This window comes from Elgaria multicarinata, chromosome 7 (genome assembly GCF_023053635.1).
Source record: "Elgaria multicarinata webbii isolate HBS135686 ecotype San Diego chromosome 7, rElgMul1.1.pri, whole genome shotgun sequence".
NCBI lineage: Eukaryota > Metazoa > Chordata > Lepidosauria > Squamata > Anguidae > Elgaria > Elgaria multicarinata.
In genome coordinates, this window is record NC_086177.1 from 92,922,329 (window position 1) to 92,939,661 (window position 17,333).

The following is a 17,333-nucleotide window of genomic DNA, read 5'->3' on the forward strand; positions in this document are numbered from 1 at the left end:
ATGCTTATTGCAGGACACCACACTTTACTAGCCAGTCTTCCCTTCAAGGGGAGAGAAATGCATATTGCAGGACACGACACTTTACTAGCCAGTCTTCCCTTCAAGGGAAGAGAAATGCTTACTGCAGGACACCACACTTTACTAGCCAGTCTTCCCTTCAAAGGGAGAGAAATGCTTATTGCAGGACACCACACTTTACTAGCCAGTCTTCCCTTCAAGGGGAGAGAAATGCTTATTGCAGGACACCACAGTTTACTAGCCAGTCTTCCCTTCAAGGGGAGAGAAATGCTTACTGCAGGACACCACACTTTACTAGCCAGTCTTCCCTTCAAAGGAAGAGAAATGCTTACTGCAGGACACCACACTTTACTAGCCAGTCTTCCCTTCAAAGGGAGAGAAATGCTTATTGCAGGACACCACACTTTACTAGCCAGTCTTCCCTTCAAGGGGAGAGAAATGCTTACTGCAGGACACCACACTTTACTAGCCAGTCTTCCCTTCAAGGGGAGAGAAATGCTTATTGCAGGACACCACACTTTACTAGCCAGTCTTCCCTTCAAGGGGAGAGAAATGCTTATTGCAGGACACCACAGTTTACTAGCCAGTCTTCCCTTCAAGGGGAGAGAAATGCTTACTGCAGGACACCACACTTTACTAGCCAGTCTTCCCTTCAAGGGGAGAGAAGTGCATATTGCAGGACACCACACTTTTCTGGACAGACTTCCCTTCAAGGGAAGAGAAGTGCTTATTGCAGGACACCACACTTTACTAGCCAGTCTTCCCTTCAAAGGGAGAGAATTGCTTATAACAGGACACCACACTTTACTAGCCAGTCTTCCCTTTTTGGGAAGAGAAATGCTTATTGCCAGACACCACAGTTTACTAGCCATTCTACCCTTCAAGGGGAGAGAAGCGCTTATTGCAGGACACCACACTACTATCCAGTCTTCCCTTCAAGGGAAGAGAAATGCTTATTGCAGGACACCACACTTTACTAGCCAGTCTTCCCTTCAAGGGGAGAGAAATGCTTATTGCAGGACACCACAGTTTACTATCCATTCTTCCCTTCAAGGGGAGAGAAGTGCTTATTGCAGGACACCACACTTTACTAGCCATTCTTCCCTTCAAGGGGAGAGAAGTGCTTATTGCAGGACACCACAGTTTACTAGCCATTCTTCCCTTCAAGGGGAGAGAAGTGCTTATTGCAGGACACCACACTACTATCCAGTCTTCCCTTCAAGGGGAGAGAAATGCTTATTGCAGGACACCACACTTTACTAGCCAGTCTTCCCTTCAAGGGGAGAGAAATGCTTACTGCAGGACACCACAATTTACTAGCCAGTCTTCCCTTCAAGGGGAGAGAAGGGCTTATTGCAGGACACCACACTTTACTAGCCAGTCTTCCCTTCAAGGGGAGAGAAATGCTTATTGCAGGAAACCACACTTTACTAGCCAGTCTTCCCTTCAAGGGGAGAGAAATGCTTATTGCAGGACACCACACTTTACTAGCCAGTCTTCCCTTCAAAGGGAGAGAAATGCTTACTGCAGGACACCACACTTTACTAGCCAGTCTTCCCTTCAAGGGGAGAGAAATGCTTATTGCAGGACACCACACTTTACTAGCCAGTCTTCCCTTCAAGGGGAGAGAAATGCATATTGCAGGACACGACACTTTACTAGCCAGTCTTCCCTTCAAGGGAAGAGAAATGCTTACTGCAGGACACCACACTTTACTAGCCAGTCTTCCCTTCAAAGGGAGAGAAATGCTTATTGCAGGACACCACACTTTACTAGCCAGTCTTCCCTTCAAGGGGAGAGAAATGCTTATTGCAGGACACCACAGTTTACTAGCCAGTCTTCCCTTCAAGGGGAGAGAAATGCTTACTGCAGGACACCACACTTTACTAGCCAGTCTTCCCTTCAAAGGAAGAGAAATGCTTACTGCAGGACACCACACTTTACTAGCCAGTCTTCCCTTCAAAGGGAGAGAAATGCTTATTGCAGGACACCACACTTTACTAGCCAGTCTTCCCTTCAAGGGGAGAGAAATGCTTACTGCAGGACACCACACTTTACTAGCCAGTCTTCCCTTCAAGGGGAGAGAAATGCTTATTGCAGGACACCACACTTTACTAGCCAGTCTTCCCTTCAAGGGGAGAGAAATGCTTATTGCAGGACACCACAGTTTACTAGCCAGTCTTCCCTTCAAGGGGAGAGAAATGCTTACTGCAGGACACCACACTTTACTAGCCAGTCTTCCCTTCAAGGGGAGAGAAGTGCATATTGCAGGACACCACACTTTTCTGGACAGACTTCCCTTCAAGGGAAGAGAAGTGCTTATTGCAGGACACCACACTTTACTAGCCAGTCTTCCCTTCAAAGGGAGAGAATTGCTTATAACAGGACACCACACTTTACTAGCCAGTCTTCCCTTTTTGGGAAGAGAAATGCTTATTGCCAGACACCACAGTTTACTAGCCATTCTACCCTTCAAGGGGAGAGAAGCGCTTATTGCAGGACACCACACTACTATCCAGTCTTCCCTTCAAGGGAAGAGAAATGCTTATTGCAGGACACCACACTTTACTAGCCAGTCTTCCCTTCAAGGGGAGAGAAATGCTTATTGCAGGACACCACAGTTTACTAGCTAGTCTTCCCTTCAAGGGGAGAGAAGTGCTTATTGCAGGACACCACACTTTACTAGCCATTCTTCCCTTCAAGGGGAGAGAAGTGCTTATTGCAGGACACCACACTTTACTAGCCATTCTTCCCTTCAAGGGGAGAGAAGTGCTTATTGCAGGACACCATAGTTTACTAGCCATTCTTCCCTTCAAGGGGAGAGAAGTGCTTATTGCAGGACACCACACTACTATCCAGTCTTCCCTTCAAGGGGAGAGAAATGCTTATTGCAGGACACCACACTTTACTAGCCAGTCTTCCCTTCAATGGGAGAGAAATGCTTACTGCAGGACACCACACTTTACTAGCCAGTCTTCCCTTCAAGGGGAGAGAAATGCTTATTGCAGGACACCACACTTTACTAGCCAGTCTTCCCTTCAAGGGGAGAGAAATGCTTATTGCAGGACACCACACTTTACTAGCCAGTCTTCCCTTCAAAGGGAGAGAAATGCTTACTGCAGGACACCACACTTTACTAGCCAGTCTTCCCTTCAAGGGGAGAGAAGTTCTTATTTCAGGACACCACACTTTACTAGCCAGTCTTCCCTTCAAGGGGAGAGAAATGCTTATTGCAGGACACCACACTTTACTAGCCAGTCTTCCCTTCAAGGGGAGAGAAATGCTTATTGCAGGACACCACACTTTACTAGCCAGTCTTCCCTTCAAAGGGAGAGAAATGCTTACTGCAGGACACCACACTTTACTAGCCAGTCTTCCCTTCAAGGGGAGAGAAATGCTTACTGCAGGACACCACACTTTACTAGCCATTCTTCCCTTCAAGGGGAGAGAAGTGCTTATTGCAGGACACCACACTACTATCCAGTCTTCCCTTCAAGGGGAGAGAAATGCTTATTGCAGGACACCACACTTTACTAGCCAGTCTTCCCTTCAAGGGGAGAGAAGTGCTTATTGCAGGACACCACACTTTACTAGCCATTCTTCCCTTCAAGGGGAGAGAAGTGCTTATTGCAGGACACCACAGTTTACTAGCCATTCTTCCCTTCAAGGGGAGAGAAGTGCTTATTGCAGGACACCACACTTTACTAGCCAGTCTTCCCTTCAAGGGGAGAGAAATGCTTACTGCAGGACACCACACTTTATTAGCCAGTCTTCCCTTCAAGGGGAGAGAAATGCTTATTGCAGGACACCACACTTTACTAGCCAGTCTTCCCTTCAAGGGGAGAGAAATGCTTACTGCAGGACACCACACTTTACTAGCCAGTCTTCCCTTCCAGGGAAGAGAAATGCTTACTGCAGGACACCACACTTTACTAGCCAGTCTTCCCTTCAAAGGGAGAGAAATGCTTATTGCAGGACACCACACTTTACTAGCCAGTCTTCCCTTCAAGGGGAGAGAAATGCTTATTGCAGGACACCACAGTTTACTAGCCAGTCTTCCCTTCAAGGGGAGAGAAATGCTTACTGCAGGACACCACACTTTACTAGCCAGTCTTCCCTTCAAGGGGAGAGAAATGCTTACTGCAGGACACCACACTTTACTAGCCATTCTTCCCTTCAAGGGGAGAGAAGTGCTTATTGCAGGACACCACACTACTATCCAGTCTTCCCTTCAAGGGGAGAGAAATGCTTATTGCAGGACACCACACTTTACTAGCCAGTCTTCCCTTCAAGGGGAGAGAAGTGCTTATTGCAGGACACCACACTTTACTAGCCATTCTTCCCTTCAAGGGGAGAGAAGTGCTTATTGCAGGACACCACAGTTTACTAGCCATTCTTCCCTTCAAGGGGAGAGAAGTGCTTATTGCAGGACACCACACTTTACTAGCCAGTCTTCCCTTCAAGGGGAGAGAAATGCTTACTGCAGGACACCACACTTTACTAGCCAGTCTTCCCTTCAAGGGGAGAGAAATGCTTATTGCAGGACACCACAGTTTACTAGCCAGTCTTCCCTTCAAGGGGAGAGAAATGCTTCCTGCAAGACACCACACTTTACTAGCCAGTCTTCCCTTCAAGGGGAGAGAAATGCTTACTGCAGGACACCACACTTTACTAGCCAGTCTTCCCTTCCAGGGAAGAGAAATGCTTACTGCAGGACACCACACTTTACTAGCCAGTCTTCCCTTCAAAGGGATAGAAATGCTTATTGCAGGACACCACACTTTACTAGCCAGTCTTCCCTTCAAGGGGAGAGAAATGCTTATTGCAGGACACCACAGTTTACTAGCCAGTCTTCCCTTCAAGGGGAGAGAAATGCTTACTGCAGGACACCACACTTTACTAGCCAGTCTTCCCTTCAAGGGGAGAGAAATGCTTATTGCAGGACACCACACTTTACTAGCCAGTCTTCCCTTCAAAGGGAGAGAAATGCTTACTGCAGGACACCACACTTTACTAGCCAGTCTTCCCTTCAAGGGGAGAGAAATGCTTATTGCAGTACACCACACTTTACTAGCCATTCTTCCCTACAAGGGGAGAGAAGTGCTTATTGCAGGACGCCACACTACTATCCAGTCTTCCCTTCAAGGGGAGAGAAATGCTTATTGCAGGACACCACACTTTACTAGCCAGTCTTCCCTTCAAGGGGAGAGTAATGCTTATTGCAGGACACCACAGTTTACTAGCCATTCTTCCCTTCAAGGGGAGAGAAGTGCTTATTGCAGGACACCACACTACTATCCAGTCTTCCCTTCAAGGGGAGAGAAATGCTTATTGCAGGACACCACACTTTACTAGCCAGTCTTCCCTTCAAGGGGAGAGAAATGCTTACTGCAGAACACCACACTTTACTAGCCAGTCTTCCCTTCAAGGGAAGAGAAATGCTTACTGCAGGACACCACACTTTACTAGCCAGTCTTCCCTTCAAGGGGAGAGAAATGCTTACTGCAGAACACCACACTTTACTAGCCAGTCTTCCCTTCAAGGGAAGAGAAATGCTTACTGCAGGACACCACACTTTACTAGCCAGTCTTCCCTTCAAGGGGAGAGAAATGCTTATTGCAGGACACCACACTTTACTAGCCATTCTTCCCTTCAATTGGAGAGAAGTGCATATTGCAGGACACCACACTTTACTAGCCAGTCTTCCCTTCAAGGGGAGAGAAATGCTTACTGCAGAACACCACACTTTACTAGCCAGTCTTCCCTTCAAGGGGAGAGAAATGCTTACTGCAGGACACCACACTTTACTAGGCATTCTTCCCTTCAAGGGGAGAGAAGTGCTTATTGCAGGACACCACACTTTACTAGCCAGTCTTCCCTTCAAGGGGAGAGAATTGCTTAATTCAGGCCACCAAACTTTACTGTCCATTCTTCCCTTCAAGGGAAGAGAAGTACTTTATGCAGGACACCACACTTTACTAGCCAGTCTTCCCTTCAAGGGGAGAGAAATTCTTATTGCAGGACACCACACTTTACTAGCCAGTCTTCCCTTCAAGGGGAGAGAAATGCTTACTGCAGGACACCACACTTTACTAGCCAGTCTTCCCTTCAAGAGGAGAGAAATGCTTATTGCAGGACACCACACTTTACTAGCCAGTCTTCCCTTCAAGGGGAGAGAAGTGCTTATTGCAGGACACCACACTTTACTAGCCAGTCTTCCCTTCAAGGGGAGAGAAGTGCTTATTGCAGGACACCACACTTTACTAGCCAGTCTTCCCTTCAAGGGGAGAGAAGTGCTTCTTGCAGGACTCCACATTTTACTAGCCAGTCTTCTCTTCAAGGGATAGGGTTAGGGTTCCCAGAGAGGTCCGCCTGTCTCCTACACTGTACTCCTTTCGTCGCCAGCTGAAGACCTTTTTATTCACTCAGTATTTTAACACTTAAGTTTAACTTAAATTTAAATTATGCTGTTTTAACTCTGTATTTTAACCTTATATCAATTTTGCTGCGTGGTTTTATCCTGGTTGTGCTTTTTATATTGTATTTTGTATTTGTGTTTTTAACTTGTTGGTTGTTTTATGATGGTGTTAATTTTTGTGAACCGCCCAGAGAGCTTCGTCTATTGGGCGGTATAAAAATGTAATAAATAAATAAATAAATAAAGGGAGAGAGGTGATTTATTTCAGGACACAACACTTTACTAGCCAGTCTTCCCTTCACGGGGAGAGAAGTGCTTTTTGCAGGACTCCACACTTTACTGGCCAGTCTTCCCTTCATGGGGAGAGAAGTGTTTATTGCAGGACTCCACACTTTACTAGCCAGTCTTCCCTTCACGGGGAGAGAAGTGCTTATTGCAGGACACCACACTTTACTAGTCAGTCTTCCCTTCAAGGGGAGAGAAGTGCTTATTGCAGGACACCACACTTTACTAGCTGTTTTTGCCTTCAAGGGGAGAGAAGTGCTTATTGACAGCCTTCACACTTTACTGGCCAGATTCCTCTTTATATAGAGATCACTGTTTTATTGCCCATCTGCACACTTCAGTGGCCAGAGACCCCTTCAAAGGGAGAGCACTGTTTCTTGCCGGCCTTCACTCTTTAGGGGCCATTCTCCCGTCCTCCGTCTCCCCTTCATGTGGTGGGCTTTGATTTTTAACACTTCCACGGAATCTGAGGCATCTTACATCGTCATCTTCCTCTCCATCTCATCCTCGAAGCAACCCTACAAGGTAGGTAGTCCAACCCTCTAAACATATTACACTGGCTTTGATTGCACTTGTTTTTGTGTTTTCTTTCCTTCTCGTTTGTTGATTGTAAATTTTCACTCCTCTATGCCAGGTTGATTGTCTGCTACACTTTTGAAATCAAGGCCCTCCTGGCTGTCCTGAATGAAGACTTCCCTGGCCATTTCTCTGCTTTCCACCTGCTGGATGGATTGAATGGAAAGGGAATGCAGCTGCCGAAGAAGGGATGCCTGGAAATTCTGCTGTAAAGATGTGAAAGGAAAGCACTGCCTTCAAAGGGAGGGGACCCCTTATTGCCGGACTTCACACTTTAGTGGCCAGATGGCCCATCAAGGGGAGACCAGGGAAGCCTTCGTTTTCAATTGCTTAATTCAGTTCTCCAATGAAAATGTGTATTTTATTATTGTAAGCCTCTGTCTGGGGTCTCTTGCCCTGAAATGTGGCGAATAAATGTTTTAAATAAAATGAAGAAAGAAATAAACATCTGCTTTTTTCCTTCAACCCCACTCACTTCTAGAACCTGGCTTCCAAGAGCTGCTCTGAAATTTAATTTGGGCTCTTGTGCTGAATCAGGTTTGGCACTCCCTTCCACCACAGCCTCAGTTTTGTAGGTGTATAGGGGGAGGCCTTCCTTAGTTTTGGGCCCCCAAAACTCTGAGCAGTTGTGTTGACTTAGCCCAAAAAGCAGTGTGTTTTCTTCCAATAGGTCCCACAGTCTTTGCCAGTTGCCAATCACCAGAGAGGTCCCTCAAGTTGCTCACTTGCCATAGTCCTACGTGCATTTCCTGCACCTACCTGACTTTCAATAAGTGCGAGTGAATTAACCCGAACAACCCTTTTACTTGCAAAAATACCCTCTTCAATTATCAGGGTAGATTAAGCAATAACAATTAATAAATAAATTATGATAAATAATAACACCGTGTGTGTGTGTTTTGGGTTTTTATGGTTCTTACAGCCTTCACCCTCCCCACCATGCCAGTGTCCTTGGTGCATGGGAAAAGCCCACCCTAAGAGCTCCCCACCATCCTGACTGCAAGTCCAGCCCCACACCAAGGCAATGCCATTGCAGAAGAACTTCTATCCTGCTGTACTGTGTTGCTGGGGGATGCAATCCGTCTGCAGCACTATGTTTTCCTTTTGCTACCCCTGTCTCAGGGTGACCAGATACCAAAGAGAACTGGGCTACTGTGCCTTTCACATGTGTGTAGAAAAGGGCATTTCACCAAGTGCCGCTTCTCACGCATTCACCCTCTTGGCAGCTCTCAAAGGTGCAGAACCCCGATCCTTCTTGGCCTCTGGCAACCCTGCTCTCAATTCAGTTCACCAGATCCCTTTAGCAAGAGGAAGTCAAAGTGACAGAAGTGGATTTTCATTCTGGGACTGGGGGCAACCAACCAACTCCCTGTTCACTGTTGTGTGGGAGTTCGGCCTGTTTTCCCCTGATCTCTCCTGGGTCGACGTCAGGAGCATGGGAGAGCAGTCTGGGTCCAACATGGGTGTTGCCGCCTGGCTTGAATGGCCCCCGAACAAGACACATGTCAGGGGGAGGTCACACGCATACTCCTGGGCAGTATTCTCTCCCCCCACCGGCATGTTCCCCACCCCGCCCCCCAGCATAGCTCTCTGTCTAGTCTTTCTCCCACACACACTTACTCTACCTCCTTATCAGGATCTTTTCTCTTTTTTAACTTTTAGAAGAGTTTGGGCACTGCAGAGCACGGCTGCAGTTGTGCTGCGAACCTCTGTCCATGTGGCAACGTGCCCCAACCTGTTTTAAAAGTTAAAAGGAAGTTTTAAAAGGGGAGGGGTAAGGGGGGAGATGGCATGGGGGAGAGTGAGCGCTGAGTGGCAGGGGCAGGGGGGGAGAGACTGTATTTTTGGTCCCGGACCTCTGCCCGGCCTTTCTGGCGTCACTGTTTGACATGTAGGGGAAAGAACTTTGGTTGTCAAAATATGCAGTCAAACCTCAGGTTCTAAATTCAGAAACTTTATGAAGCTCAAGGTTAGAGGGCAAGTTTAAGGGAAGGGGGGAAAGGTACAAGTAGCAGGAAAGCAACAAAACAGTTTACTCTGGTGTCCCACTGATAACTGCAGAGGACATATGTATACCAAAGAATTAAATTGGATCATTAGCTATTCCTTTTCCCTAGAAAATCCTGGGAACTGTAGTTCTACACCCTCACCACACTACTTTTTCCGGTATTCTTTGAGGGAAGCCATGACAATTCAGCAAATAAAAATTAATAAAAAATCATGCCTCCTTACCATGGCTTTCTGCATTCGCTCTCTTTTGGGGTTATGACCGTCGCCATTACACAGGCAGCCACGTGGTTTCAAATTGAATATTCCTCCCTCTGCATGCTTCATTCAACTGCTTAATGAGGATGGCAAATTGATAACAGCGATATATGAAGGAAAAGTAACACTGAGCCCAGTTGGTGAATATATCCCCTTAGAAATCACTAAACCAAAGCCGTGTAGCATACTGAAACTGAGCCCTGGTGAAGATTGACAAGACCTAGATAAAAGTTGATGTAACAATCAAATTTCACCTCCTGATCTAACTAAAAGGTTCCATCTGGAAGTGCAAACAGAGTTGCTTAAACTACTGTCTTGGAATATCGCGGGGTTGGAGAACAAGCTGAATGATTTGGAGTTTGTACAATATCTGACCAACTTTCATATATTTAGTCTACAAGAAACCAGGGCACAAAAAATAGAACTACAGGGCTATCAAATATTCTCAGTACCAGCAAAAAAATTTTTTTTTTTTCAAGAAAGGGAGGAGCTGTGGGGGCCTCGCTTTGGGTATATCTGCCAGTCTAAATGTTGTGACCCAGGAAATAGTTACTGACTCACCATTTTTGCAAGCCATTCAGTTGACTATCCAAAAGGGGGCAGACTAACATGTATAAACATCCAGAGGATCCAATTACTATCCTGCTAACATCTGGGACACATTGGAGGCCCTTTTAGATACTGTTATCAACAGTATCTTTTATGCCCAATTATTGTAATGGGAGACTTTAATGCTAGGATATGAGACGAATATACTATTGCATTAAATAACCTATCTCTAAACATGGAAGATTTAGCATACTTGCCACCTAGGAAATCCAGGGATAAGACAATAAACAAGGCGGGTATTTGTCTAATTAGATTAATGTTCAAGTTTATAATGTTCATAACGAATGGTACTGGTTTAGATGAATCAGCCGGAAACTTCCAATTCCTACTTTGGCTCAGTCTTCTCCCAAAAGCGGGTCTATGACCCCCCCTGGAAAAAGTGAAGTACAAGCTGATGGGGCAGAACTGCAGTTTGAGATTGATGAACAAATGGTCAAGTTCAAATGGTCAAATTTCTTTGAACAGGTTCAAATCTCTAGGGCCCAATGAACTGCATCCTAGAATAATAAAGAAGAATTCTCAGAACCACTGTCTATTATCTTTGTGAAATCATTGAAGATGGGTGAAGCACTGGACGACTAGAGGAAGGCTAATTTTTAGGGGTGTGCACGGACCCCCCGCTCCGCTTCACTTGCAGATCCGCCATTTTCCGGATCGGGCCGCTCCGCCCCGCCCCCGCTCCGCCCACTTCCGCTCCGCTCCGCCCGGAGCTCTGGATCCGGATCCGGAGCTCCGTTTCCCCCCCCATAGGCTTGCATTGAAAGCTAAAAAATTATACAACTTTTTTTCTGTTCAAGTTAGAAACCTCATGTTTGGCACCATGACACCTCATGGGGATATACACACACATGCCAAGTTTCAAAGCAATCCCATCATCCCCTGATTTTTGGCGAATTTTTGAAAATCGGGCACCCCACACACAACATCCCTGCGAGGTGGGCAGGGGAGGAGGGAGGGAAGGCAGGCAGGCATGCAGCTGGCATTTCTGGGGGCATAAGGAAGTGAGCCAAGGATAAGCCAGTAATGCATATAAAATGGAATAAATCAATCAATAAACAAAGGAGGGGTGGAATTAAAAGCAGCAGTGTAGCTCAATAAACAACAAGAAGAACTTTTTTTAAAAGGCTATATCTGTCTTTTACCAGCAATAGGGGGACGTGCCCGGGGGAGGGGGAAGTAGCTGCCAGTTCAAGACACTGACAGCCACCAACAGCTCCGAGAAGAAGTAAAACGCTCACTTCGACTCAGAACAGGCATTGCTCCACCACTGAAAAGTGACCATTCACTTCAACTCATGAGAGGCATTGCTCCACCGTTTTACTCTCTTTGGAAGGCTCTATGGCCTTCCAGTGCAGGAGAGAGTGGGGGCACGTCCACAATGAGATGCCCTAGGGGAGCTCATCCCCTTGCACCACATCGATTCAGTTGTTCACCAAGGTTAGGGTGGGGAGCAGTGCTGTGTTTCTATCTCTTATTCTTGGCTTAGTATATGATTTCAGGTTGTGTTTGTGCATTTGGTGGGGCTACTGTGTTAAAAAACACGGGGAAAAGCCCGTTCAGATGAAGAAAGAGAAGTTTCCCAGAATCCCAAGTTACCTGTTTTGCCTATGCCCTCCTCCAACTTTGGGATCATCATGACCGGGAGCTGACTCTGCCCCTCAGCCCTTTGAAAAAGGTATTTTTCCCGCCGATTTTTTAAAAACTTCTAGCCCGCGACCCGTACGATGCAGAAAGTTGAGAGTGGTCTCAAAATGACCCCCATCCACGACTCTCTGTGCACAAGAATTTTCAGAACGATAGCTTAAACCCCCCCCCAGTTATCCCCGATTCTTTCCCTCAATGCAATCCTATGGGCGAAAAGCCGAAAACGCAGTTTGAGCCGTGCGGTTGACCCGATTTTCAAAAAAACATTGCACGTGAACCACAGCACGCAGAAAGTTGAGAGTAGTCTCAAAATGACCCCCATCCACGACTCTCTGTGCACAAGAATTTTCAGAACGATAGCTTAAACCCCCCCCCAGTTATCCCCGATTCTTTCCCTCAATGCAATCCTATGGGCGAAAAGCCGAAACGCAGTTTGAGCCGCGCGGTTGACCCGATTTTCAAAAAAATATAGCACGCGACACGGACAACGCAGAGAGGTGAGAGTGGTCTCAAAATGACCCCCATCCACGACTCTCTGAGCACAAGAATTTCCAGAGCGATAGCTTCAAAAACAACGTAGTTATGCGTGATTATTTGCCGCAATGCAATCCTATGGCGAAATGTTTTCAAGATGGCGACCGGAGCGCTCCGCCTGAATTCGGAGCTCCGAAAAATGGTCGCTTCTCTTCGCCTTGCTTCTAGGGGGTCCACGGTCCGCTCCTACTCCGCCTCTGGGTAAGGCGGAGCAGGCCAATCCGCTACTGCTTCTACGCTCCTAATCGGAGCGGAGCACATCCCTACTAATTTTATCCTTATCTTCAAAAAGGGCAAAAAGAAGGAACCTGGGAATTACAGACCAGTCAGTCTGACAGCAATCCCTGGGAAAATTTTTGAGCAGATTATAAAGAAGTCAATCTGTAAGCACCATGAAAATAATGCAGTGATTATTAGAAGCCAGCATGGATTTCTCAAGAACAAATCCTGTCAGACTAAACTGATTTCATTTTTTGATCAGGTAACCTCTGTTGTGGGAATGCTGTGGACATAACATATCTTGTCTTCAACAAAGCTTCTGACAAAGTGCCCCTGATATTCTGATCAACAAACTTGCTAATAGTGGGCTAGATGGAACAACTATTAGGTAGATACACAGTTGGCTGCAGAATCAGACTCAAAGAGTGCTTATCAATGGTATCTTCTCAAACCAGGGGGAGGTAACGAGTAGGGTACCACAGGGCTCAGCCCTGGACCCAGTGCTCTTCAACATTTTTATTAATGATTTGGACGAGGAGGTGCAGGGAATGCTTATCAAATTTGCAGATGACACAAAATTGCCTGGTATAAACTTTTTTTAAAGTCATTCATGTAATTTTAAATGGTGTCATGTCTACTTTAGCCTTTAGAGTAGTCTGTTACTCTGTGTGAATTTTTCCAGCATTGGAAGGGGTAGTTCCCATGAAAATACAACCATGTAATATTCTGTCTAGTTCGCATGTCCCTTTCATATGTTATTAGGCACAATCCATTGCTGAAGTACATCTCAGCCATGATCCCACACAGTTAATTAGGCATACTTATGCCCATTGATTTCAGGAGGGTTAAGAGTGCACTGGATTGTGGCATTGACATGTGTGTGTGTATGTGCTGATATTGAATTGTTCCTACTTCTTATATAATTTGCACATATATCTAGTTTATGTACTGAAGGGAGTGAAAAGTTCAAGGATTTTGCTTCCTGTACAAAGTGGTTCTTTTTGGCTTTCATATTTAGAAGTATGTCAACTTTTGACCAAATCCAGTTTGATGAAGAACATGACTGCTCAGAGAGACCTTTTATATTTCCAAGGGCTTTTGTAGCAGCTGTTAATAGGGAAAGAACACATCCAAAGAACACATCCAAAGCGCCAAAAATTGGCCCCAAACCACATTCCGGGCAAAAACGCGTATTTCGCAAAATGGGCCATAACGGCAGCTTTTCAATGAGATAAGTGAACCAAACTCACCAGATGCACATAACTAGGTGGGACAAATATAGAAAACTCCAAAAGTTGCCCCAAAACCACGTTCAGATACCCGTTCCAGGCAAAAACGCGTATTGCCCAAAATGGGCCGTAATGGCAGCTTCCCAATGACATAAGTGAATCAAACTCATCAGACGCACATAACTAGGTGGGACAACTATAGAAAGCTCCAAAAGTTGCCCCGAAACCACGTTCAGATACCAGTTCCAGGCAAAAACATGTATTGTGCAAAATGGGCCGTAACGGCAGCTTCCCATTGAGATAAGTGAAGCAAACTCACCAGATGTACATAACTAGGTGGGACAAATATAGAAAGCTCCAAAAGTTGCCCTGAAACCATGTTCAGATACCCGTTCTGGGCAAAAAAGTCAACCAAACTCACCAGATGCACATAACTAGGTGGGACAAATATAGAACGCTCCAAAAGTTGCCCCGAAACCATATTCAGATACACGTTCCGGGCAAAAACTCATATTGCGCAAAACGGGCCGTGACCGCAGATTCCCAATGAGATAAGTGAACCAAACTCACCAGATGCACATGACAAGGTGGGACAAATATAGAAAGCTCCAAAAGTTGCCCTGAAACCACGTTCAGATACCCGTTCCGGGCAGAAACGCCTGTTGCGCAAAATGGGCCGTAACGGCAACTTCCCAATGAGGTGAGTCAACTAAACTCACCAGACACACAATACAAGGTGAGCCTGATGTAATAAGCTCCAAAAATTGCCCCCAAACCACGTTCAGGCACCTGTTCCGGGCAAAAACGCGTATTGCGCAAAATGGGCCGTAACAGCAGCTTCCCAATGAGAAAAGTGAACCAAACTCACCAGATGCACATAACTAGGTGGGACAAATACAGAAAGCTCCAAAAGTTGCCCCGAAACCACATTCAGGTACCCGTTCTGGGCAAAACGCTTATTGCGCAAAACTGGCCGTAACGGCAGCTTCCCAATGAGGAAAGTCAACCAAACACACCAGATGCACATGCCACGGTGGGACAAATATAGAAAGCTCCAAAAGTTGCCCCGAAACCACGTTCAGGTACCCGTTCCGGGCAAAAACACGTATTGCGCAAAAGGGCCGTAACGGCAACTTCCCAAAGAGGTGAGTCAACCAAACTCACCAGACACACATTACTAGGTGAGCCTGATGTAATAACCTCTAAAAATTGGCCCCAAACCACGTTTAGATACCCGTTCGGGCAAAAACGCGTATTGCCCAAAATGGGCCGTAATGGCAGCTTCCCAATGACATAAGTGAACCAAACTCACCAGACGCACATGACAAGGTGGGACAAATATAGAAAGCTCCAAAAGTTGCCCCAAAACCACGTTTAGAAACCCGTTCCGGGCAAAAGTCTGTGTTGCGCAAAATGGGCCGTAACAGCAGCTTCCCAATGAGAAAAGTGAACCAAACTCACCAGATGCACATAACTAGGTGGGACAAATACAGAAAGCTCCAAAAGTTGCCCCGAAACCACATTCAGGTACCTGTTCTGGGCAAAACGCTTATTGCGCAAAACTGGCCGTAACGGCAGCTTTTCAATGAGATAAGTGAACCAAACTCACCAGATGCACATAACTAGGTGGGACAAATATAGAAAACTCCAAAAGTTGCCCCAAAACCACGTTCAGATACCCGTTCCAGGCAAAAACGCGTATTGCCCAAAATGGGCCGTAATGGCAGCTTCCCAATGACATAAGTGAATCAAACTCATCAGACGCACATAACTAGGTGGGACAACTATAGAAAGCTCCAAAAGTTGCCCCGAAACCACGTTCAGATACCAGTTCCAGGCAAAAACGTGTATTGTGCAAAATGGGCTGTAACGGCAGCTTCCCAATGAGATAAATGAAGCAAACTCACCAGATGTACATAACTAGGTGGGACAAATATAGAAAGCTCCAAAAGTTGCCCCGAAACCATATTCAGATACACGTTCCGGGCAAAAACTCATATTGCGCAAAACGGGCCGTGACCGCAGATTCCCAATGAGATAAGTGAACCAAACTCACCAGATGCACATGACAAGGTGGGACAAATATAGAAAGTTCCAAAAGTTGCCCTGAATCCATGTTCAAATACCCGTTCCGTGCAGAAACGCCTGTTGCGCAAAATGGGCCGTAACGGCAACTTCCCAATGAGGTGAGTCAACTAAACTCCCCAGACACACAATACAAGGTGAGCCTGATGTAATAAGCTCCAAAAATTGCCCCCAAACCACGTTCAGGTACCTGTTCCGGGCAAAAACGCGTATTGCGCAAAATGGGCCGTAACAGCAGCTTCCCAATGAGAAAAGTGAACCAAACTCACCAGATGCACATAACTAGGTGGGACAAATACAGAAAGCTCCAAAAGTTGCCCCGAAACCACATTCAGGTACTCGTTCTGGGAAAAACGCTTATTGCGCAAAACTGGCCGTAACGGCAGCTTCCCAATGAGGAAAGTCAACCAAACACACCAGATGCACATGCCACGGTGGGACAAATATAGAAAGCTCCAAAAGTTGCCCCGAAACCACGTTCAGGTACCCGTTCCGGGCAAAAACACGTATTGCGCAAAAGGGCCGTAACGGCAACTTCCCAAAGAGGTGAGTCAACCAAACTCACCAGACACACATTACTAGGTGAGCCTGATGTAATAACCTCTAAAAATTGGCCCCAAACCACGTTTAGATACCCGTTCGGGCAAAAACGCGTATTGCCCAAAATGGGCCGTAATGGCAGCTTCCCAATGACATAAGTGAACCAAACTCACCAGACGCACATGACAAGGTGGGACAAATATAGAAAGCTCCAAAAGTTGCCCCAAAACCACGTTTAGAAATCCGTTCCGGGCAAAAGTCTGTGTTGCGCAAAATGGGCCGTAACAGCAGCTTCCCAATGAGGAAAGTCAACCAAACTCACCAGATGCACATCACTAGGTGGGACAAATATAGAAAGCTCCAAAAGTTGCCCTGAAACCACGTTCAGGTACCCGTTTCGGGCAAAAACACATATTGCACATCAGGCTCACCTAGTAATGTGTGTCTGGTGAGTTTGGTTGACTCACCTCATTGGGAAGTTGCCATTACGGCCCTTTCGTGCAATACGTGTTTTTGCCCGGTACGGGTACCTGAACGTAGTTTTGGGGCAACTTTTGGAGCTTTCTATATTTGTCCCACCGTGACATGTGCATCTGGTGAGTTTGGTTGACTTTCCTCATTGGGAAGCTGCCGTTACGGCCGGTTTTGCGCAATAAGCGTTTTGCCCGGAACGGGTACCTGAACGTGGTTTCGGGGCAACTTTTGGAGCTTTCTGTATTTGTCCCGCCTAGTTATGTGCATCTGGTGAGTTTGCTTCACTTATCTCATTGGGAAGCTGCCGTTACGGCCTGTTTTGCGCAATACAGACTTTTGCCCGGAATGGGTATCTGAACGTGGTTTCGGGGCAACGTTTGGAGCTTTCTATATTTGTCCCACCTAGTTATGTGCATCTGATGAGTTTGGTTGACTTT